This window comes from Vicugna pacos, chromosome 9, assembly GCF_048564905.1.
Source record: "Vicugna pacos chromosome 9, VicPac4, whole genome shotgun sequence".
NCBI lineage: Eukaryota > Metazoa > Chordata > Mammalia > Artiodactyla > Camelidae > Vicugna > Vicugna pacos.
The window spans coordinates 7,593,741-7,616,996 of record NC_132995.1 but is presented as its reverse complement, the minus strand read 5'-3'; the positions used below and the strand labels follow the sequence as shown (position 1 = coordinate 7,616,996).

General features: G+C 43.1%; 1 non-coding gene and 1 pseudogene across 1 annotated transcript; both read left to right on the top strand.

The window, feature by feature from the left end:
* Positions 1-3,621: 3,621 nt before the first annotated feature.
* On the top strand, positions 3,622-3,721 carry LOC116282316 (U6 spliceosomal RNA; annotated as a pseudogene).
* A 1,254-nt stretch (positions 3,722-4,975) lies between these two features.
* LOC116282306 (small nucleolar RNA U3) lies at positions 4,976-5,189 on the top strand. The gene has a single exon (XR_004191801.1). It is a non-coding gene; the product is annotated as a small nucleolar RNA U3 (small nucleolar RNA).
* Positions 5,190-23,256: the final 18,067 nt, after the last annotated feature.

Genomic DNA, 23,256 nt, shown 5'->3' with positions numbered 1-23,256 from the left:
GTGGATTGGCGCGATGGGTGCACAGTGTGGTGACTTACAGTCGTTGGATTTATACACTTAAAACGGGCGATTTTCTTATAACTTACGCCTCAAAGTTTTGGGATGGGGGAGTAACTACATTATTTACTTATTTACTTATGGAGGTATTGGGGATTGAACCCAAGACTTAATGTATGCTAAGCACAGCACTCTACCACTGAGCTATACCCTCCCCCTAAATTCTGTTTTTTTAAAATATAGATCCCTGAGGCAGATGGGAAAGAGAGGAGAGGAAAAGGACTGGCATCCTACTTTTGGATTTCTTCATTCAGCAAAAATTATTGAGTTTCTGTTCTGTTTTGAAATACCACAGTGTATGAGTCAAACATCCCTGGTTTCTTATGTTCTAGAGCATCACTGTCTGATAGAACTGTGGTACAAGCCCCAAGTGCCAGCCATATAATTTTACATTTCTTAGTAGCCATTTTTTAAGGTTTAAAAAAATAGGTGGAACAAACTTTATTTTTTTTTACATTTTTTTATTGATTCATAATCATTTTACAGTGTTGTGTCAAATTCCAGTGTTCAGCACAACTTTTCAGTCATTCATGGACATACACACACTCATTGTCACATTTTTTTCTCTGTGCTTTATCATAACATTTTGTGTATATTTCCCTGTGCTATACAGTGTAATCTTGTTTATCTATTCTACAATTTTGAAATCCCAGTCTATCCCTTCCCACCCTCTACCCCCCCCCGCAACCACAAGTCTGTATTCTCTGTCCATGAGTCTATTTCTGTCCTGTATTTATGCTTTGTTTTTGTTTGTTTTTTTTTGTTTTTTAGATTCCACATATGAGCAATCTCATATGGTATTTTTCTTTCTCTTTCTGGCTTACTTCACTTAGAATGACATTCTCTAAGAGCATCCATGTTGCTGCAAATGGCATTACGTTGTCGGTTTTTATGGCTGAGTAGTATTCCACTGTATAAATATACCACTTCTTCTTTATCCAGTCACCTGTTGATGGACATTTAGGTTGTTTCCATGTTTTGGCTATTGTAAATAGTGCTGCTGTGAACATTGGGGTGCAGGTGTCATCCTGAAGTAGATTTCCTTCTGGGTACAAGCCCAGGAGTGGGATTCCTGGGTTATATGGTAAGTCTATTCCTAGTCTTTTGAGGAATCTCCACACTGTTTTCCATAGTGGCTGCACCAAACTGCATTCCCACCAGCAGTGTAGGAGGGTTCCCCTTTCTCCACAGCCTCTCCAGCATTTGTCATTTGTGGATTTTTGAATGACAGCCATTCTGACTGGTGTGAGGTGATACCTCATTGTAGTTTTGATTTGCATTTCTCTGATAATTAGTGATACTGAGCATTTTTTCATGTGCTTTTTGATCACTTGTATGTCTTCCTTGGAGAGTTGCTTGTTTAGGTCTTCTGCCCATTTTTGGATTGGGTTGTTTATTTTTTTCTTATTGAGTCGTATGAGCTGCTTATATATTTTGGAGATCAAGCCTTTGTCGGTTTCACTTGCAAAAATTTTCTCCCATTCCGTAGGTTTTCTTCTTGTTTTATTTCTGGTTTCCTTTGCTCTGCAGAAGCTTATAAGTTTCATTAGGTCCCATTTGTTTATTCTTGCTTTTATTTCTTCTAGGAGAAAATTTTTGAAATGTATGTCAGATAATGTTTTGCCCATGTTTTCCTCTAGGAGGTTTATTGTATCTTGTCTTATGTTTAAGTCTTTAATCCATTTTGAGTTGATTTTTGTATATGGTGTAAGGGTGTGTTCTAGCTTCATTGTTTTACATGCTGCTGTCCAGTTTTCCCAACACCATTTGCTGAAGAGACTGTCTTTATTCCATTGTATATTCTTGCCTCCTTTGTCGAAGATGAGTTGACCAAAAGTTTGTGGGTTCATTTCTGGGCTCTCTATTCTGTTCCATTGGTCTATATGTCTGTTTTGGTACCAATACCATGCTGTCTTGATGACTGTAGCTCTATAGTATTGTCTGAAGTCTGGGAGAGTTATTCCTCCAGCCTCTTTTTTTTCTCTTCAGTAATGCTTTGGCAATTCTAGGTCTTTGATGGTTCCATATAAATTTTATTATGATTTGTTCTAGTTCTGTGAAATATGTCCTGGGTAGTTGGATAGGGATTGCATTAAATCTGTAGATTGCCTTGGGCAGTGTGACCATTTTAACAATATTGATTCTTCCAATCCAAGAGCATGGAATATCTTTCCATTTTTTAAAGTCTTCTTTAATTTCCTTCATCAATGGTTTATAGTTTTCTGTGTATAATTCTTTCGCCTCCTTGGTTAGATTTATTCCCAGATATTTTATTACTTTGGGTGCTATTTTAAAGGGGATTGTTTCTTTACTTTCTTTTTCTGTTGATTTATCGTTAGTGTAAAGAAAGGCAACTGATTTTTGAACATTAATTTTGTAACCTGCTACCTTGCTGAATTCTTCGATCAGCTCTAGTAGCTTTTTTGTGGACCTTTTAGGGTTTTCTATATATAGTAACATGTCATCAGCATATAATGACACTTTTACCTCTTCTTTTCCAATTTGGATCCCTTTTATTTCTTTCTCTTGCCTGATTGCTGTGGCTAGGAATTCCAGGACTATATTGAATAGGAGTGGTGATAGTGGGCATCCTTGTCTTGTCCCAGATTTTAGTGGGAAGCTTTTGAGTTTTTCACCGTTGAGAACTATGCTGGCTATAGGTTTGTCATATATAGCTTTTATTATGTTGAGATATGTTCCCTCTATACCCACTTTGGCGAGAGTTTTTATCATAAATGGGTGTGGAACAAACTTTAATAACACAATTTAACCCTAAATGTTATTTGAACATGTAATCAATACAAAAAATTTTAATGAGATAATTTACTTGTGGGGGGACTCTTTAAAATCTGGTGTGTATTTTACATTTACTGGACATCTCAATTCAGACCAGCCACACTTCAGGGGATCCATAGCCATAGGTAGCTAGTGGCTCTGGTACTGAACAGCATACCTGTAGAGGGGGACAGGAAAATACATTTAGAATGCATTGTGGTTATTCTTTAAATAAAATGTATGGAAAGAGGATAGAATGTCAGAGGATGCTATTTTATACAAGTCAGTAAAAGCCTCTCTGGCAAAGTTACTTGGGGCAAAGACCAGAAGGCCCTGAGGAAGGGAGCTATAAAAATATCTGAAGGAAGGCCCTGAGGCAAAGATCCATTTGAAGGACAGCAGAGACCAATGTGGTTAGAACTATATGAGTGAAGAGTAAACTAGGGGCAGAGCACGTAGGGCCTTGTAGGTTATGCAAAGAGAGTAATTAAACACCTGCCTTCCATTTAGGAGGGATTCTTCATTTATTTAGAAAACCTTAAAAAAAAATACAGTGGTGTGATCTCTCCCCCAATAGAGGAAATGAGGACCCTGGCCAGTGGGTAGATAAGAGTTTAAAAACAAGACTTCAGCTCCTGAAGTAAACTAACATTTTTCTGTCCTTTGACAAACATTGATCACTTTATGGACAAAGACAGATCCTTGCAACACCTAACACAAAGATGTAGCACTCAGAAATTATTTTAAAAGGCTACAAATTAATGTGACAGCCCAATAAAGAAACAAACAGTGCTTCAGCAGCACATATACTAAAATTGGAATGATACAGAGATTAGCACGGCCTCTGCACAAGGATGATGTGCAAATTCGTGAAGCATTTCATATTTGTTTTGCAGATTCTAACTACTATATATAAAATAGATACGCAACAAGTTTATACTGTATAGCACAGGGAACTATATTTAATATCTTGTAGTAACCTATAATGAAAAAGTATGAAAACGAATATATGTAAGCATATGTATGACTGAACTGTTATGCTATACACCAGAAATTGACACAACATTGTAAACTGACTATACTTCAATAAACAAAAGATATGTAAAGGCATTTCATACAAGAGGAAACACAGGAAAAGGGACCTGACCATGATAACAAGGTTTAAAACCACAGATATTCAGTCACCCACCAGTTTGGCAAATTTTTAATTTTTTTGTATCAGGTGGAGCAAGGGGAACTCACACATTACTGGTAATGGCTAAAATTGGTACAGTCACATTGGAGAACAAATTTGAGTTATTGAATAAAATTAAAGATGTATTGTGTCCCATGCCCCAGCAAATCCAGAAATTGTAGAGAAACTTACTCATAAGCCCTAGGAGATGTGCACAAGACTAATCATAAGCAGCAATGTTTGTAATAGCAAATAAAAAAAGCACCCCCCCCCAAAAAAACCCTGGGTGATTCTGAAACAGAAAAAGGACATTAGTGGAAGAAGTAGTGAAATCTCAACAAAGGCTGGAATTCAGTTAATAGTAATGTATCAGTGCTGAGTTCATGGTTTTGACAAATGTACTGGGATAACGTCAGATGCTGACATTGGAGGAAACAAGATGAGGGGTGTATGGAGGTGAGTATCTTTCCAACTTTCCTGTAAATCGAGAATTGCTCCAGAATCAAAGGTTTAGGAAAAAAGAAAAAATGTCCTTCTGTAGGAGGCTGGATAAATTGTTGTATGTTTATTTGTGGTATATTTATAATGAAATTAAACATTTTTACTGAAGTATAGTTGATTTATAATGCTGTGTCTGCTGTCAGCAAAACGCTCTTGGGAACACTCTTTGGGGTGCAAATAGGAGCATCTCTCTCCTAGGTATGTATTTATCTGTAGAGAAACCTTTGTATTTCTTTTCTTTTCTTTTTTAATGGAAGTACTGGGGATTGAACCCAGGACCTCATGCATGCTAAGCATGCGCTCCACCCACTGAGCTATATCCCTCCTCCCCTCTATTTTGTATGTTAGAAAACACATTTCACAATTCTGTTTTCTATTTTTGGTAATTTTTGTAATTCTTTTGTTTCTCCTACCAGACCAGATGCTCCTTGAAAGGTGTGGTCTGTCCTCATTCAATTGTCTATTCACAAGACTATGCTTTCAGGGATCATTGCTGTAGTCCATGACTAGAAAAGTTTCTCTGAGTGTGTAGAGCACCTGAAACCACGAGGAGGAGGCGCAGCATTCTCTCCAGAGTGTGAAGCCAGCTCTCAGTGTCACTTTTGTGACTGTCATTTGCCATTGATGATCGTCCTTCTTTTCCTTTGGGAGACTAAGAGGGAGAGAACTCAATCTGAGTGGGGAAAAAAATAAGTCTATTTGCCATAGCACTTAGCAAGACATTATCATCTCTAATAAAAATATTATTATTAATAGCTATAGTTATATCAAGATGACCAACTCATCCCAGTTTGCCTGGAACTTTCCTCACTTCAGCACTGAAAGCCCCATGTGCCTGGAAACTCCTCAGTTCCAAACACACTGGGACAGTTGGTCACCCTAATTATGATGTATAATATAAATAGAAAACATTTTTGAGCTCTACTGATATTAACTTGCTCCTCACAACATCCTGATGAGCTGGGAATACTACCATCATCCCTACTTTTCAGATGAGGAAACCAGCTCAGAGAGGTTAAGTAAATTCTTCAAGGCTACGCAGCTAGGAAGAGGCAGAGGCAGAAACAAGTCCATCCTTTTACCACCATGGGCATTCAGTAAATATTTGTTGATTGAAACAGTAAATTAAGAAAGCTGGGGGGAGGGTATAGCTCAGTGGTAGAGTGTATGCTCAGCATGCATAATGTCCTGGATTCAATCCCCAGTACCTCCATTAAAATATATAAATAAACCTAATTCACCACGACCACCAAAAATAAAATAAAACTGTAAAAAAGAAAGAAAAAAGAATCCTTAGGAACTTAATATTTGACCGTAAAATCTCGTCAAAGAGGTAAGACACTCTTACCCATGTTTCTATCTCTAGTAATCTAGCAGGGTCTGGAACATAGGAAATCGACTGTGAAATCACACAGAACCAGTGGCATTTGGTTAATTACCAAAGGAGGAAATAAGCTTTCATGGGCTGGAGGAGGAAGGAGAAGGTTATAAGGACTGGAGCAGATTTTTAAAAAGTTTCAGACCCAATCCACATTTTAAAGGCCATGTGGATTATGAATTCAGTGAGCCCAGTAACCATCAGTTTGCTGACCATGTGCCAGACACTTAATTAGAAAGCATCACTGGGGTGTGGGTGGGCAGAGTCTCCCTGAACACAGGGTATGAAAGGGAAAGTGATCCTGGGAAATTCAGAGAAGGACCAGAGTTAGATATGGAGGCTGGAGATTGATGCTCCAAGACTGGTGGGATAATAATAATAATAATAATAATAATAATAACAACAACAGAAGTAGCAATCATATATGAAAGCCTTCAGTAATGCATATCACGCACCAGACTCCCTTCTAAATGTTCTTGTGTGTAATCTCACTGAATTCTCACAACCACCTCAGGATGTAGGTACTATCGCCCACCTCGTTTCCTGGAAGAGGGGACTTTTAACATAAGGTGACTGGTGAGGGAGTCTTAGGCTTTGTTCAGGCCATGGGGAGCCCCCTCAGCAGAATTTTCAACCTCAGCACCATTGACAGTTGGGGATCAGATGGTTCTTTGTGGTGGGGGGCCGTCCTGTGTATTGTAGGATGTTTAGCAGCCTCCCTGACCAGTAGCACCCTCTCTCCACAGTGTGACAATCAAAATGTCTCCGGACATGGCCAAAATCGCTTCCAGTTAAGAACCATTGCACTAAGCGTTTTTTTTTTTTTTTGAACAGTAAAGGGATACATACCTGGGTCTGGAATTATTTCCCTGGGAGCCCAGGAACACAAGCCTTTCCTCTCCAGCTCCCTGCCTGCATGAATAGAAGTCATGTCCAAAGTAGAATTTGAGCCAGTCCACAATTCAAACCTCTGTTCCGTTTCCACCATCCTCAACGGCTGTGGCGGCAACAGATGAAGTCAGCACTCCCAGGGCAGCGTGTGAAATGCCTGGCTCCCAAAGGGGTCTGGATAAGTGTGTATCCCAAGACTCTAAAATCATTTATAGTCTTGTGCATCCCTCTTTGGACTTAGTTTCACTCACCCATCGTATACTGAGCACCCCCTGATCACCACTGGGAGAGGACCTGGAGTCTCAAAGATGAATGAGATGTGGTACCTGCCCCCCACAAAACCCTTTCAAGACTCATATTTCATCTAAGAATATGGATCTGATTGTGTCACTATCATCTGTTAAAAAACCCCAATAGTGTCCACACAAAAACCTGTACACAGGTGTTCAGAGCAGCGTTATTCATCGTAGCCAAAAAGTGGAAGCGACCCAAATGTCCATCAGCTGATAAGTCGATTACAAAATATATATGCGTACAATGGGATATTGCTCAGCAATAAAAAGGAATGACACTCTGATATGTGCTACAACAGGGCTGAATCTCCCAAACAATGGATTGCCTCCACCTTTTGGCTCTGGTGAGTACTGCTGCTTTGAACAATCACGTAGAAGTCTTTGTTTGAATACCTGTATTCATTCTTTTGAGCGTATACCTAGGAGTGGAATTGCCAGGTCACATGGTTCTTCTCTGTTTAACCTGTTGAAGAGGATTGGTTTTGAAAGCAGAGAATTTGCTGAGGAAAGAGAATGAGATGAGTCAAAGCTGATGCCATTTTTTTTTCATTGAAGTAGAGTTGATTTACAATGTTGTGTTAATTTCAGGTGTACAGCAAAGCAATTCAGTTATACATACATATATATTATTTTTCAGATTCTTTTCCATTAGAGGTTATTATAAGATATTGAAATAGTGCCCTGTGCTATACAGTAGGTCCTTGTTGTTTATCTATGTTATATATAATAGTGTGTATCTGTTAATCCCAAACTCTCACATGATTCCATAATTTGTGACCCAGGCAATTGAGTGACTGAGTGGTAGTGCCAGTCACAGAGTTGGGAACACAGCAGGAGGCGGGGGTGGATGGCAGAGGAGGGGAAAGTCATGAGATCAGTTTTAGACATGTTTGGACCCAGTGAACCAGATCCTGCAGGTATATGTAACTGAGTATGTCAGACGCTCTGTAAGGGAGACAGACATTAAACTAACTATGCAACTAATAGTGATGGTGACAAGTGTGACAAAGGAGAAGTGGAGGGCCAGTGAGAGGATGTGCCTTGAGAATCTGGTCAGGCCTGAGGGGCAGGGAAGGTTTGCTTAGCGAGGGATATCTGGGTGAGATTTAAAGGATGAGTAGGAGTTAACAGGAGTTCTGATTATCTACTGCTGCATGACAAACTGCCCTAAAGCAGTGGCTTAACTAATAATCATTTATTTGGTTCACAAATCTGGGGGGTTGACCAGACTCAGTGATAGTTAGATGGTGGGTGAACTGGAGTCACCTCAAAGGTTTACACACTCAATATCTGGGGGGGGGAGGGTGGCGCTCAGTGGTAGAGCACATGCTTAGCATGCACAAGGTCCTGGGTTCAATCCCCAGTACCTCCATTAAAAGTAAATAAAAATAAATAAACCTAATTACCTCCCCCTCTCCCCACCAAAAAAAATATGGTGGTGGATGCTGGTATTGGCCAGGACCTCAGCTGGGACTTTTGGCCAGAACACCAGTGCATGGCTTCTCCATGTAATATAGGCATCCTTCCAACATGGTGGCCTCAGGGCACTGGGACTTCTTACAGGGCATCTCAGGGCTCTGAAGACAATGTCCCAAGAGAGCTAAACAGGCACTGTATTGCTTTATGACCTCACTTCAAAAGCCACCTAGAGGGGGGGTGGTATAGTTCAGTGGTAGAACGCATGCTTAGTATGCATGAGGTCCTGGATTCAATCCCCAGTAAATCCAATAAACAAACAAACCTAATTACCTAACCCGCAAAAAAAGTCACATAGAATCATGTTAGTTTGCTAGGGCTGGCATAACAAAGTACCACAAACTGAGTGGCTTAAACCACCGAAATTTATTGTCTCACTTATAAATTCTGAAGGCCAGAAGTCCAAGGTATTGGTAGGGTTGATTCCTTCTGAGGACTGAGGGAGAATCTGTTCCATGCTAATCTCGTTTCTGGTGGTTTGCTGGCAATCTTTGGTGTTCCTTCCTTCTACTTCATCACCCCAATCTCTGCCTTTACCATCATGTGGCGTTGTCTCTGTGTGCATGTCTGTGTCCAAATTTCTTCTTCTTTATAAGGACACCAAAAATATCAGATTAGGAGCCTACTCCGGTATAACCCCATCTTAACTAATCTAACTACAACAACCGTATTTCCAAGTAAGATCAAATTCTAAGGTACTGGGGGTTGAGACTTCAACACAGAAATTTGGGAGATGGGGGACACACAATTCAACCTATACCAAGTCACTTTTGCTATAGTCCCAAGCCTGCCCAGATTCAAGGGGAAGGATCCCAGAACCCAATTCTTACTAGGCGACATGCCAAAGTCACTTTGTAAGAAGAGCATGTGGGATGGGAGATAGTCTTGGGGCTATATTTGGAAAATAGAAATGTCAAGTGCTGAAGTAGAAGCTGGGGTGGAGGAAGTAGCAGCATCCTCAGCAGCCCTGGAATCAAACTATACCCATTAGGATGAATTTGGCTACAAGAAAAAGAACACTCAACTAACAATAACTGGAGGTGAATGACCCAGGGATAATTCCACACTCAGCCACATCATCACAGATTTTCATGTCCTCTGCTCTACTGTCCTCTGAGTACTGGTGTTTGATCCTTGTTTTTGTCTCACAGTCACAAGATGGCTGCTGCAGCTCCAAGCATCACATATTCGCTCCACTGTCCCAAGTGGGAAAGATGGAGAGCAAGAGCAAAGGCTCATTTTGTTATGAGTCTCAAGCTCTTTATCCAGAAAGATTTTCTGTGGTAGATTGCAAAAATTATCCTATTCTCCTTTTCTCCCTGTATCCATGTCTCAGCCTTAAAACTTTGCAGTGCCCCTTCACTATGATTCTGGGCTTAGCCATGGAATGTGCCTTGGCAAATCGGGTATCAGCAGATGTGACGCCAACAGAAGTTTGAACTGGGCTTGTGAGATTGGGCTCGTTCACTCCTGAGCCCCTGCTATGACCCTGAGAACCTGCCCCGGCTGGCTTGCCAGAGGATGAGGAAGAAACATATGGAGCATAGCTGAGTTGCTCTAGTCGCTTAGGCCAACCTTGACCACTCAAAAGCCACTGACCACCAGATAGGTGAGTGAGCCCTGCCGAGATCAGCAGAACCACCTAGCCCACGCCCCAGTGACTCCAGACTCATGAGTAATAAACGCTTATGATTATAGTCCACTGAGGTATGGTGGTTGCTTGTTACACAGCATTACTGTGGTGGTAGATAATTGATTTACTTTTTTTCAGAAATTCTCCAAGCGGTCTTGGCCAGAGCAGGAGGGTGGTGGGAGAATGGGGGAGGGGTGGCGTCACATATTCAACCACAGCTGCAACTGAGTCTGAGAAAGCAAGTGACTGACAAGAGGGAGGGGGTGGATCTGATTGGCTTGATCTACTCCAAACAAAACTGAGATTCTGTTAGCAAAGACAAGGCAGGAGTGGCTGTGGGGTAGACAGCAGGCAGTATCTGTCTCCGCAATGCCTGAAGGTACTAGTTATGCTTTGGGAAGGCTAAATGCATGCAAATGCATATAAAGGCTATTAGAAGACCCAGGAGTAATGGTGGTTCTTTCTGGGGAGGGGCCTGGGATGGGAGACAGATCAGGGAGGACTTCCGCATAATCAGGAAGTGTTTCAATTTTCTACAAACTTGAAAAATGTAAATTTAAATATATTAACATAAAAATGCATTAATTAAATAAAAAGATTACTTAAAATTAAAATGCATTCATTAAAAGTAAAACTTAGCTAAAATTACATTCAAATGTCTTAATTAAATGAAAACATATTACTTTAAATCACATTAAAATTTAATCATTAAATTCAATTATTTTAATTTAAATTCATTGATTAAAATTAAATTTAAACTATTGATTAAAATGAAATTCAAACTTGCTGACCAAATTAAATTTAAATTTTAGTGATTAGATGAAAATTTATTCATAGATATGAATGAAAATTTAGTAAATAAAAGTAAAAATTGAATTAAAATTAAAGTGGTTTGTTTTGGTTTTGGTTTTCTTTCTTTTTTTTTAATTGCAGTATAGTCAGCTTACAAAGTTGTGTCAATTTCTGGTGTACAGCATAATGTTTCAGTCATACATATACATACATATATTCATTTTCATGTTTTTCATTATAGGTTACTACAAGGTATTGAATATAGTTCCTAAAGTTTAAATCATTCAATTAAATCACATTTTCTGCAGATTATGTTCTACGATGATAATTCTGCAATTAAAAGAATTCATGCAACATGTGTATGAAAGTCTGAAACACAGTGTCTGGTGCATGGGAGGTGCTCAGATGGGTGAGTTACGAGGTAGGACCTGAGCTCTGGCTTAGAGGATGGGGGACACCAACCTTTTGCCAAAGACTGCATGCCACTGGGGAAGGAAGTGCTTCTCACACTGGAATCAGGAAGGTTATCTGGTCACTGTACCTTTGACAGTGCTTAGGAAGACAGGACAGTGCTTAGGAAGATGGGACAGAAGATAAAAGTCAAGATTTGCACTTGGAAAAGTGCAGGCATTTGAGGAGAAGTCAATCAGCAAGGACCCTGAAAAAGAGGAACCAGAAAAGTGGAAGGAAAACCATGAAAAAGGAAGCCCCCGTGAAGCGAAGGGAAAAGATGCTCTCCAGTAGGAGGGAGGGGTCCAACCTGGCCACCGGATTTTCCTCTCCACCCCTCTTTCTGGTCCTCTTCACTTCTTCACTTGCTCAGCCTTACCTTTATGATTCATCTCTTGAATCACTTCCTTCAAGCATCCTCAAATCCTCGCCCTTCTCTTCCTCTGGAGTATGCACCTGGCCAAACTCCAGCCATCTGCCTTCTCCAAGCCAGCTGAGGCCTTCTCACTCAGCCAGTCTCACAGGTTTTACCTGAATCAGGGAAATCACAGACCTCTAGCGGGCGCAGGGCGCCCTCTGTGTCTCTTGAGATGCTTGCTCACTGCTCCTTGCAAGAGGGCTGTTCCCTTCCCCGCCTCCCACCGACCCACCCTGCCGTCCAGCTGATGACCACATCCCATGACTGAAGCCATCAGTCAGGAACCCCCTCCTGGCCCATCCTCAGAGCACAAGCCCCTCATCTTCCCATTCATTACCTGTCCCCCAAGCCCTGGGTTACATCCCCTTTCTCAAGGACTGAGGTCATCCTTCTAATTCTCCTCCTCCTCCCCTCCTGTACAGTCTGGCCCCATACCTGCTGTTGCAATCCTTTCTAAAAGACATATTAGAACCTTCCGCCGCTTCATGGGAAGAGGGGTCACAATATTGAGGACAGGGGCCATGCTTATTTTGGTCACCGTGTTCCTGGTACCTAACAGGGCCCTCCACTAATAATAATAATAATAATATCAAAGTTTTAGGTACTGTTCTAAGTCCTTCACATCCACTTCCTCATGGGGCGGGCAGGGTTGCTGCTATGCCCACTGTACAGATGAGGAAACTGAGGTGCAGAGAGACAACTAACTTGCCCAAGGCACAGAGCCAGTAGGTAGTGGAGCTGGGATACAAACCCGGAGACATCATTCTAGAGCCTGCACTCTTCGATCAAATATTCTCTGGCTTCAGAAAGAATCTGAATCTTCAGATCTGGCTTCAGTAAAAATCTGTTGAATGAGTTAAGACTGTGGAGGGAGGGGGAGAGGAGGAGGATGGGCAGGGCGTAAGTATTGGGAATGTGTTCCAGGTCATTTCAGCTCCCTCAACTTTAAAATCCTTTTTTTTTTTCCGAGGCGGTAGATTTTGTTTTGTTTTCTGTTTTTTTTTTTTTTTCTTTTCAGTGATGGGAAATGTCCCGCCTTTACAGACTGGGTTTTCTGAGCATAAGCAACGCTGGCCCAGCCTGGGAGATGGGCCCAGCCTGGGAGATGGGCCCAGCCTGGGAGATGGGCCCACCCTCTGACACATCACGTCCATTTAGGACACAAGTTTCCGAGATAAGTGCAACTCCTTCTGTGAAGAAAACAAAATCCAAGTACGTCCTATGTCTGAAGACACCCAAGACATTCATTTTCCTATCAGAAAAATCCAGATTCACAGATAACCTCCTTTCCTTACCAAAGTCCTTGCAGTTTCCCCACATAGGGTCCCAGAAAGAGGAAAGAATGTAACCAAGGCAGTTTGGTCAAAGCCATCTTTGCACAGGTGACATGGGTGGCTGAAGATGCCACGTCTCTCCCTTCCACTAGTACCCATCACCTTATTTCCTGAGATTCAGCAAAATCATCAATCCCTCTGAAACTAACCACTCTTCCTTGACTTCAATGATAATGTTAGCTCTCAGCTAACACATGGCCCAAGTTTCAAAGCTGTTATTCTTTGGCTGTGCCATTCTTTCTTAGAATGTGAATCTAGCATCCCTGGAAGGGGTATATTTTGTATTACTAGCAGCAAGCTACAAGCTGGATATTGGACTAAGATTTTCCTTTGTCATTCAAAGGAAAGTGCTGGGTATTGGGGATGCCCACATCTTTCTCCTAGCACTTAGTTTCTCCTTTGTATCGGTTAGCTACAGCTGTGTAAGAAACCATCTTGCAACATAGTGGCTTAAAACAACAACCATTTATTTTTTTTCTCACATATATTTGGGTCATCTGGACAGCTCTGCTAATCTAGGCTAGGCTTGCCTGACCTTGCTTGGGCTCACTCGTGAATCTGCCATCAGCCTCTGGCAGGTTAACTAGATGCTTTACTCAGCTAGGATGACTCAATTCCTCTTTACTTTTCCTTCACATCCCTCAAGCGACCTAGCCCAGGCATGTTCTCCTGGCTAAGGTGAAGAAGAAGAAAGAGAAGAGAAACACTCAGAGCCTCTCAAGGCTTAGCCCTGGAATCTGTGCCGTGTAACTTCTGCTGTATTCTACTGACCAGAGCCAGTTACAAGCTCCAGCTCAGGGGATGGGGAAAGAGACTCCTTGATGGGAGGAGCCGCAAAAGCACATGGCAAATGGCCTGTATACAGGGAGGGGTGGAGAAGGGCAGCCTCAAGGCAGGGAGGAGTGGTACTTCCTATTTCTGCTCTTAGTCCCACGAGCAGGCAAAAGCCTGATTCCCTTGTCCACAGTTTCCTTATCTGCCCCACTTTCTTGTTTTCTGACTTTAACCTTCACTTCTTTCTGTAGGTCCCTTAGGTCTCTTTTGGGGCTATCCCCTCCTTACTCTCCAAGACCCCAACCCCACCACCACCCATCAGCAGAGGTTGGTGACCTCCCTCCTACTCCAGGATCAGGTCTATTCCAGCTTCCCTGTCTCTTTATTTCTTCCGTCTCCCACAAGAAAGTATTTCTTTGCAAGTGTTCCTGAGGGATTCAGCCTGGACGTCTCCCACTTTCTTGAACCCCTCCCAGGCAGTCACCCTTCTACCTCCCTTTGGCCAGTCCTCTTGTTTCCATCCCCACGTTTCCCTCCTGGTCCAGGCTCCACCATTACTTATGGGGGTGATGGTGGGGGGGGTATTGTCTGTGTTTTAATCCTGATTCTGCTGTTGACTAGCTGAGTGGCCTCGGGGGAGTGATAACCTCTCTGTGCCTCAGTTTCCTCCTGCTGTAGACTGAATGTTTCTGTCCCTGCTCCCCAAAATCCATGTCAAAACCTAATCCCTGAGGTGATGGTGTAATAGAGAGAACAAATCTGACTCTATATTAGATCTGTTTCTTTTACTTTAACCTTTGTATTCTATTGCTTGTTAATCACTAAAGGGATATTACCCATAAGCTTAAATTGTACATAATGGCCCATCTCCGGGAACCCTGCCTTCCAGGTAATGAACGTCAAGCTAAAACACCTTTGTTTAGCTCACAGGAAACATCCTGACCAGGACCTCCAGTGAATGGCTGCTGGAAAGAGGAAATTAACACATCCCCTCCAGAGTCTGGCTGGAACCAAGACTTTACCCCTCCCTCTTTAAGTATAAAAGAAGCCTGAATTCAAACTCAGGGAAGGTGGTTCTTTGGGACACTAGTCCACCACCTTCTTGGTCTGCTGGCTCTCTGAGTAAAGTCACTATTTCCTGACCCAGCATCTCATCCCTCGATTTTTTGGCCTGTCATGTGGCAAGCAGTATAAGTTTGGACTTGGTAACAATGGTATTTGGAAGTAGGGCCTTTAGAAGGTGATTAGGTCATGAGGGTGGAGTTCTTGTGAATGAGAATAGTTCCCTTATAAAAGAGTCCCCGGAGAGCTCCTACACCCCTTCTGCCACGGGAGAACACGGCAAGAAGATGGCTGTCTATGAACCAGGAAGCAGGCCCTCACCAGACAATGAATCAGCCAGCACCTTGATCTTGGACTTCCCAGGCTCTGGAACTATAAGCAATGAATTTCAGTTGTTTATAAGCCACTCGGTCTATGGTATTCTGTTAAAGCAACCTCAACAGACAAAGACACCCTGTCTAGAAGACACCTCACTCCTACAACATGGTGATGATAATAATACCTGCTATTAAGGTTGTTTGTGGTAAGGATACAAAAAGCAACCTCATTCGAAGATGTGAAGCCCTTGGGACTGTTCTGGGTCCTGGTAATTGATGGGAATCAATGGCGATGATTGGATGGTGGGGGAACTGATTCCATCTCATATGCCAGCTCTGTGCTCAGCATGTCACTGGTCCTCCCAGCAAGCCTAGGGATTCATCCCATTTTTCCACTGAGATGACTGAGGCTCGGAGAGTTTCAGTCATTTGCTCAAGGTCATAGTTATGGAATAATTGGGCCATGATTGGAACTGAGATCCATCTGATTCCTAAGTTTCTCCTTCTGACTGTGCACACCAGCTTCTCACTGGTCTCCCCGTTTTCCCTCTTCTGACCCCTTGGTCTCTTCTCCCCCATCAGCCAAAGAGAAGCAATGCAGGGGTAAAGATGACCAAGTGTCCCCCATCCTGACAACCTTCAGCGACAGGACTCAGCACAATCCAGGATGAGATACTAGACTAGGAAGAACCTTGTATAAAGGGCATTATTGAGGTAAAGAGAGAGATTTGAATTTGTGCCTCAAACAACAATATTATTGTATCTGTGTTCCACTTCCTGATTTTGATAACTGTCCTAGGTTTTTCATCTTCTCCTTTTTTTTTTTTTATGGAGGAACTGGGGATTGAACCCAGTACCTCATGCATGTTAAGCACCCACTGTACCACTAAGCTACACCCTCCCTTCATCCTGGAGTTTTTGAAGAGAATGTCTTTGTTCAGGAGCTCCGTGCTCAAGTGTTTATGGGGCTCAAAGAACATGGGTCTGCACCTACCCCTTAAATGTTCAGAAAAGAGTGAGATAAAACTAATGTGGCAAAATATTATCGACTGATAAATCTAGGAGGGAGGAATTCTTTTTATTCTGTTTGCTGGTTTTCTGGAGTTTGATCTTCTTTCAGGTGAAAAACCAATCAGCAAAAACAAACCCTTCATGCTACTCCTCAGTAGACCCCTAAGAGAAATGAACCTCTATGTCCACACAGAAACTCATACATGAAGGCTCAAAGTGACATTATTCACAACAGCCCAGAAGGAGAAACAACCTAAATGTCTACCAACTGATATATGGAAAAAACAAAAGGGGTGTATCTGGACAGTGGAATATTATTCAGCCATAAAAAAGGAATGAAGTTCTGACTGATGCTCTGACAGGGGGACACTTTGAAAACATCACACTAAATGAAAGAAGCAGAGAGTATAGTGCAGTGGTAGCCTAAACGTCTAGCATTTGTGAGGTCCTGGGTTCAATTCCCAGTACCTCTGTTTAAATAAAAAAATAAACTTCATCACTCACCTAAAAAAACTTAAAAAATACATTTTTTTAAATGAAAGAAGCCAGATACAGAGGTCCCATATTGTAGGGTTCCATTTATATGAGCTATCCGGAATAGACAAATCTATACAGATAGAAACCAGATTAGTGATTGCCTAGGGCTGGTGGGGAGGTAGGAAATAGGGAGGGGCTGCTAATGGTACAGGGTTTCTTGTTAGGGTGATGACAATGTTCTGGAACTAGAGAGTGGTTATGGTTGCACAGCATTGTGAATAATCAATAAACTGTTAAATGGTATGCTTTAAATGAATGAGTTTTATATGTGAATTGCACTGCAATTAAAACTAAGAGCGACACTGGCAATAAAACCTTCAATGACTGTGCGTGGCCCTTGGGCTCCACCCCCAAATCCCTGGTATACTTGCAAGGCCACCCAGGCCCTCAGCCTCCAGCAGCTGAGCTCTCCAGACTCCAGCAGCCTGACCTGCCTTCTTTCCCTGCCGCTGCCCGCTCTGGGCCTTTGCACCTGCTCTTCACCTCCACCCGTGTTTGACTAACTCTGTCTTGCAATTCTTAGCTTACAATTGATTTCTTCAGGAAGGTCCTCTCATCCTGAGTCGCAGGTCCCCAAAGTAGCATTTGAGATGATTTTCAGGTGACTTATTGTCATAATTATGCATGTATTTTCATGCATGTTGGGGGAAAAAAACAGTAACTAGTCCATCACCCCTGTGATTAATTGACTATCGTTGCTTGGGGTGAGCCTAATGTAAGCCCCAGGGGAACCTATCAAAGGAAGAAAAAGAAAGTCGGTTGAAAGAACACTTTTTAAGGTACGAACAGTAGATGCAGTACTCTGCAAAAATTGTGAACTAGTCCTTTAGGAATAATAGAAGTTGGGAAGACCCCGCAGGACTCGGTTAACTTCATTTGACCTCTCATAGCAGCCACTAGGCTAATATCTCCCACATGGGAAGTGGTTTGTTTTCTGTCTGTCTCCCCCACTGGGGTGTGAGCCCCACGAGGGCAGGGCTGGGCCTGTCTCCTCCCCACTGTGTCCCTGGCATTGCCCACACAGGGTGGGGCACGGAGCAGGTGCTCAGAGAGTGTGTGCTGAACAAACTGATGCCACGCTGTTGCAGAATGTGGACTTTGCCCCAAGGGAACCAGGGAGCCCTGGGAGGGTTTCAATCAGGGGAGTGTCAAGGTTGATCTGTGCTTTAGAAATTCCAGGCTCCCTTTCTCTTCTGGGCCCAGAAGATCCACACTCCTCTCTTTCCAACTTTCCTATCAGGTTTCTCTTTACCCTTCTCCTCCAGGAAGTCTTCCTGAACTGCAGGCTGGGTCAGGTGTCTGTTTTTGGAGTCCATAGCCCCCTTGCCTCCCCCATCCCAGCCCATCTACCCTGGGGGTGGGTCTGTATCCTTCAGAGAACTGTGAAATCTCCATGAGGTCACCCTGGGCTCTCAGGAATGCCCCCAGACCAGGTGCACTGGCTGGACCTCACTCCACTGCCATCTGCTCAGGTATCCCCATTCTTTCCCTCCACCAGCCCCTCCCTTGCTGTTTCTGGATCCTCTCCTCGTGTATACTGCCATGTGTATTATTTTTTGTCTTTTGAGGGTGTGGAAGAGGTAATCAGGTTTATTTATTTACTTATTTAACGGAGGTACTGGGGATTGAAACTAGGACCTAGTGCATGCTAAGCACATGTTTTATCACTGAGCTATACCCTCTCCCCTATTTTTAAAAGTCATGTGTGCTTAACATCTCTGCTTTCTCACCAATAAAAAAATTTGTATCAAAAAAAAATCTTACATCAGTAGGGAAGGTATAGCTCAGTGGTAGAGCACATGCTTAGCAGGCATGAGGTCTTCAGTTCAATCCCCAATACCTCCATTTAAAAAAATTTTTTAAATCACAAAATTGACCATTTTAACCATTTTAAAGTGTATAATTCAGTTGCATTAAGTACATTCACAGTGTGGTACTACCATCACCTCTATCTAATTCTAGAAATTTTCCATCACCCCAAAAGGAAACTCTGTGCCTATGTGGCAGTCACTCCCCACTGCTTTCTCCCCCTAGCCCTGGGCAGCCATGAATCTGCTTCTGTCTTTATGGATTTGCCTCTTCCAGACAGTTCATATAAATGGACTCCTACAATTCGTGGCCTTTTGTATCCAGCTTCTTACACATAACATAATGTATTCAATGATGCTGTGTTCTAGCATGGATCAGCACCTTTTCTTTTTTTATGGGTGAATAATATTCCATCTTGTGGATACACCACTTTTGGTTTATTCATTCATCTGTTGATGGACATTTGGGTTGTTTCCACCTTTTGGTTGCTGTGAACATTCGTGTACAAGCTATTGTTTGAATGCATGATTTCAGTTATTCTGGGTATATACATAGACATGGCCACCAGTAATTCCAGGTGTAACTTATCAAGGAAGCTCCAAGCCGTTAACCATATTGGCTGCACCATTTTACCCACCAGCAGTGTATGAAGGTTCTGATTTCTCCACATCCTCCCTAACACTTGATATTGTTCCCCCCCTTTTTTTTTTTTGATTAGGGTCATTCTAGTGAGGGTGAAGCGACCTCTCTGTGTGGTTTTTGCCTTGTGTTTCCCTCATAACTAATAACTTTGAGCATCTTTTCATGTGCTTCTTGCACATTTTCTCGCTACCTTTGCCAGCTGACCTCATTCCCTACCACCTCACTAAAGCCATTCTCCCCAGATTTACCAGAACTCTGGCTTATCTTAATTTCCTTTTTTTTTTTTTCGGTCTGTTTCTCAGCAACTTTAGACAACTTCCTCCCTCTCCTGCCAGAACCAACCCATTCTTGGCCTTCCTCTTCTTTTTCTGGAGATAGATGTGGGACTTGGGCCAGTTACTGAACTTCTCTGTGCCTTGGTTTCTTTATCTGTGAAATGAGAACGCTAGCAATTTTGACTTCAGGGTTGTTGTAACAATTCGAGAAACTCAGAAGTGTGCCAGGTATCCAGTGAGCATCAGGGAAATATTTAAAGGTAAGAGGAGTATGAGTACTGAGGGCAAAACTCTTCTTCTGTGAAAGATACTTTAAAAAATAAATAATAATAAAAAATAAAAGAGCTTATCCTGATATAGAATTTTAGGAAAAACCATCATAAATTCTCTCTTAAAAATCCCAGAAAACTCCTCTACTACAGAAAGCATACAAAATGGTTAGCCTTAGGGGGAGGGTATAGCTCAAGTGGTGGAGCACACGCTTAGCATACAGGAGGTCCTGGGTTCAATCCCCAATACTGTCTCCAGAAATGAACAAACCTAGTTTCCTCTCCCTGCCCAAATAAAGTAGTTAAATAATATAATAATAAATAAATTTTAAAAAACACACATTTGCAAAATGTTTAGCCTTTATTACGAATCCGCATTAAGCTTCTTATAGCTTTTATTTATTTATTATTTATTTTGGGGTGGTAACTAGTTTCATTTATTTAATTATTTATTTACTGGCGGTACTGGAGATTGAGCCCAGGACCTCACACTTCACCACTTGAGCTATACCCCCTGCCCCCTAAGCTTCTTATAGCTTTTAAAACAATGCATCAAAAGACAGAAATGTTTTTAGGGGCAAGTGTAACATGATGGTTAAAAGTACGAAGTTTTAGATAAACAAGTTTATAATGTATAGCACAGGCAACTATATTCAATATCTTGTAGTAACCTATAATGAAAAAGAATGTGAAAAGGAATATGTATGTATATGGATAACTCAGACATTATACTGTACACCAGAAATTGACACAACATTGTAAACTGACTATATTTAGATTAAAAAAATTTTTTTAAGTATGAACTTTGGAGCAGGGTTTCCTGAGTACGAGTTCCCGTGGCACCTGATGTGGCCAATTTTGTAACCTCTCTGTGACTCAGTTTCCACATCTGTAAACCGGGATGCTGTCAGGACCTCCTACCTGCTAGGATTTTGGGGGCATTCACCGAATTTATCTAGTACCGCGCCGGCAGCGCCAGCTCAGGTAGGCGTTACTTAACAACTACATCACCTCGTAGCCGGGCAAGTTTTCACTCCTGGCATAGGTGACTGTCACAGCCATCTAAACAATGTTTCACAAACCCTCTAGCGAACTTCGACAGAGGAAGTCTTTACAAGCCAGATCCGTAACAGGTCAAAACTCAGCGGCAGGAAGTCGTTCTCATCCTCTGCTCCAGATCTCCCGGAACCGAGAGTAATAAGAAAAGTCAAATCGGGACCACTCTCCCTCTGCCCGTCAACTCCGCTAGCCCCGCGTCGTTTTCCGGAGGAGGCTGGCTTTCCTTCTTAAAGGGGCCTCTCCTAGTTTTGACTTTCTCTTCTCTTTCCAAAGACTGCCCAGCCCGTTTCTCCTCCTCTTCCTTTCCCCTCGCATCTCCCAGGAAGCGGCCTCTCCCTCCCAGTTGGGACTTTAAAAATCTGGCAGTGATTACTAAATCACTTAAAGCAACAAATAAATGAAGCCACTCTTCATAGGGTCTGGGTATCTGATGGTGCTTGAATAGGTGAAGCACTCATTCCCAGCGTGTCCCCACTCTCCAATACCATTGTGGAGTGCAGGGGGCGCAAGCTAGGGGTCCATGGCCTCTAAAGCCAAGTCAACAGTTTTCCTAGGGGCGGTTGCTTCGAGGTAAGTGGATGAAAAGGGAGAGTTCTCATAACTCAATATTTTTATTTACACTGTATGAATGTGCTACAACTTTCCAACTTTACAAAGGTTCAGAGATCTACCTTCCACGCACCCCGTCTCCCTCCCCAGACATCTGCAGTTAACGTTTCTGCTTTCAAAGATATTCTGTGCATTTAACGAGTAGAAGCTTGACTTTTTTCACCCTCCTTTAAATTATTATGCACTCTGCTTCCTTCGTTGCCTTTTCCCCTTAACTGAATTCATAGCTCATTCCATGTTGGTTCTTGTATTACTGCCTCATTTTACGGTCATTCCGTGTCCCACTTGGGACCACAGCTTCTTTAATAAGTCCCCTGTCCATGGACAGCTAGGTTGTTTTCCGGGTTTGTTTTTCCTTACGTATTTTTATGGAAACAAAAACAATGCTCCCGACCCCCTTTGTTAGCGTTTATCTAGAAACCCGCGGAAGCTTCAACCTGCCCTCCCCCGCTGCCCGCATCCGACAAGGGTATCCCCATTTCCAGGGTCCTAGTGCTTTGGCGGCCCGTGCTGCGCGGTCCTGCCTCTCTGAAGCTGTCAGGCGCCTGCTGGGGCCCTCTGGAGCCCCGCCCCGCAGCCGGCCCGCAGTCCGGCCGATTCAAATCCAGCCTATAGCAGCGTGTAAACAAACCCAGGCCCCGCCCCACGACGAATAATTCCCCAGGCAGGCGCGAAGCCTATTTAATCCGGCGGGGGTTGGGGGCGGGCGGTGAGGTGGCTCCGCCTCCTGACTGGGCCAATGGGAGGCTAGGCCCCGCCCCCGCACTTGCCGCTCTGAGGACCCGAGGTCGGGCTGGGCTCGCAGCTGCCTGATTTGCGGTGGCTCGCAGTGTTGACGGTTCCCAGCCAGCCAGCGCGGCTGGGTGCTAGGGCTGGGCTTTCCCGCTGTGCGAGCCATATTTAAAGGGTGCGGTCAGAGGGCACAGGTCGCTCCGGAGTCAGTGCCGCCTGACTCGCCCTTTTCCTCCCGGCCTGGCGGCTAAAATTCGGATCCTGGAGGAGCCTTTGATGGAAACTTTCCCGTCATGCTGGATTGAACGAAACCTGGAGGGACCGCAGGAGAGTTTTAAGATCGCGCACGTCTTTTTCTTGTTTTGTTCCTTCTTGTTACTGAAGTGTTCCATACCTACAGAAAGGTGCACGGATCTTAAGTGTGCCGCTCACCTGAAAAGTAAAAACACCCGTGGCACCAGCATCCTCCCAGACTGAGAAACAGAACTTGGTTGGGTTGGCAAGGTTTTAAACTTTGCAGCTGCGGGTGCGAGGGAGGAGCCACGATGGGCGTTGTTTTGACTTTCAGAGGCGCAAACCACTTGTTTAAAAAAGAAGAAGAAAGAAAAAGGAAAACCACTCTTCTCGGTAGAGAGATGGTAATCAGGCTAGACACTCATCAGGCTCCTGCAGGGTAGGAGGTGTAGGCTCAGTTAGAGATAAAGGGAAATGGGATCTGGTTGGGAGAGCTGGGGGTGGGATGGGGAAGGACTAGAAATGTGAGTGGATGGGATGGACGATACTATGGTACTGGAGGTGAGGGAGAGGAGCTCTCCCGACTGGAAGGTTGGGAGCGCAAGGACTAGGAGCCAGTGGGCTCAAAATGGGAAAAGTAATAGGGGAACCCCTGGAAGGGGGCAGGTTAGTTTGACATTTCTAGGCAAATGCTGGGGGAGGGGGTTCCTACTCTTCCTTTTCAGCTAAACGGTTGTAATTTTTGTTGTTGTTG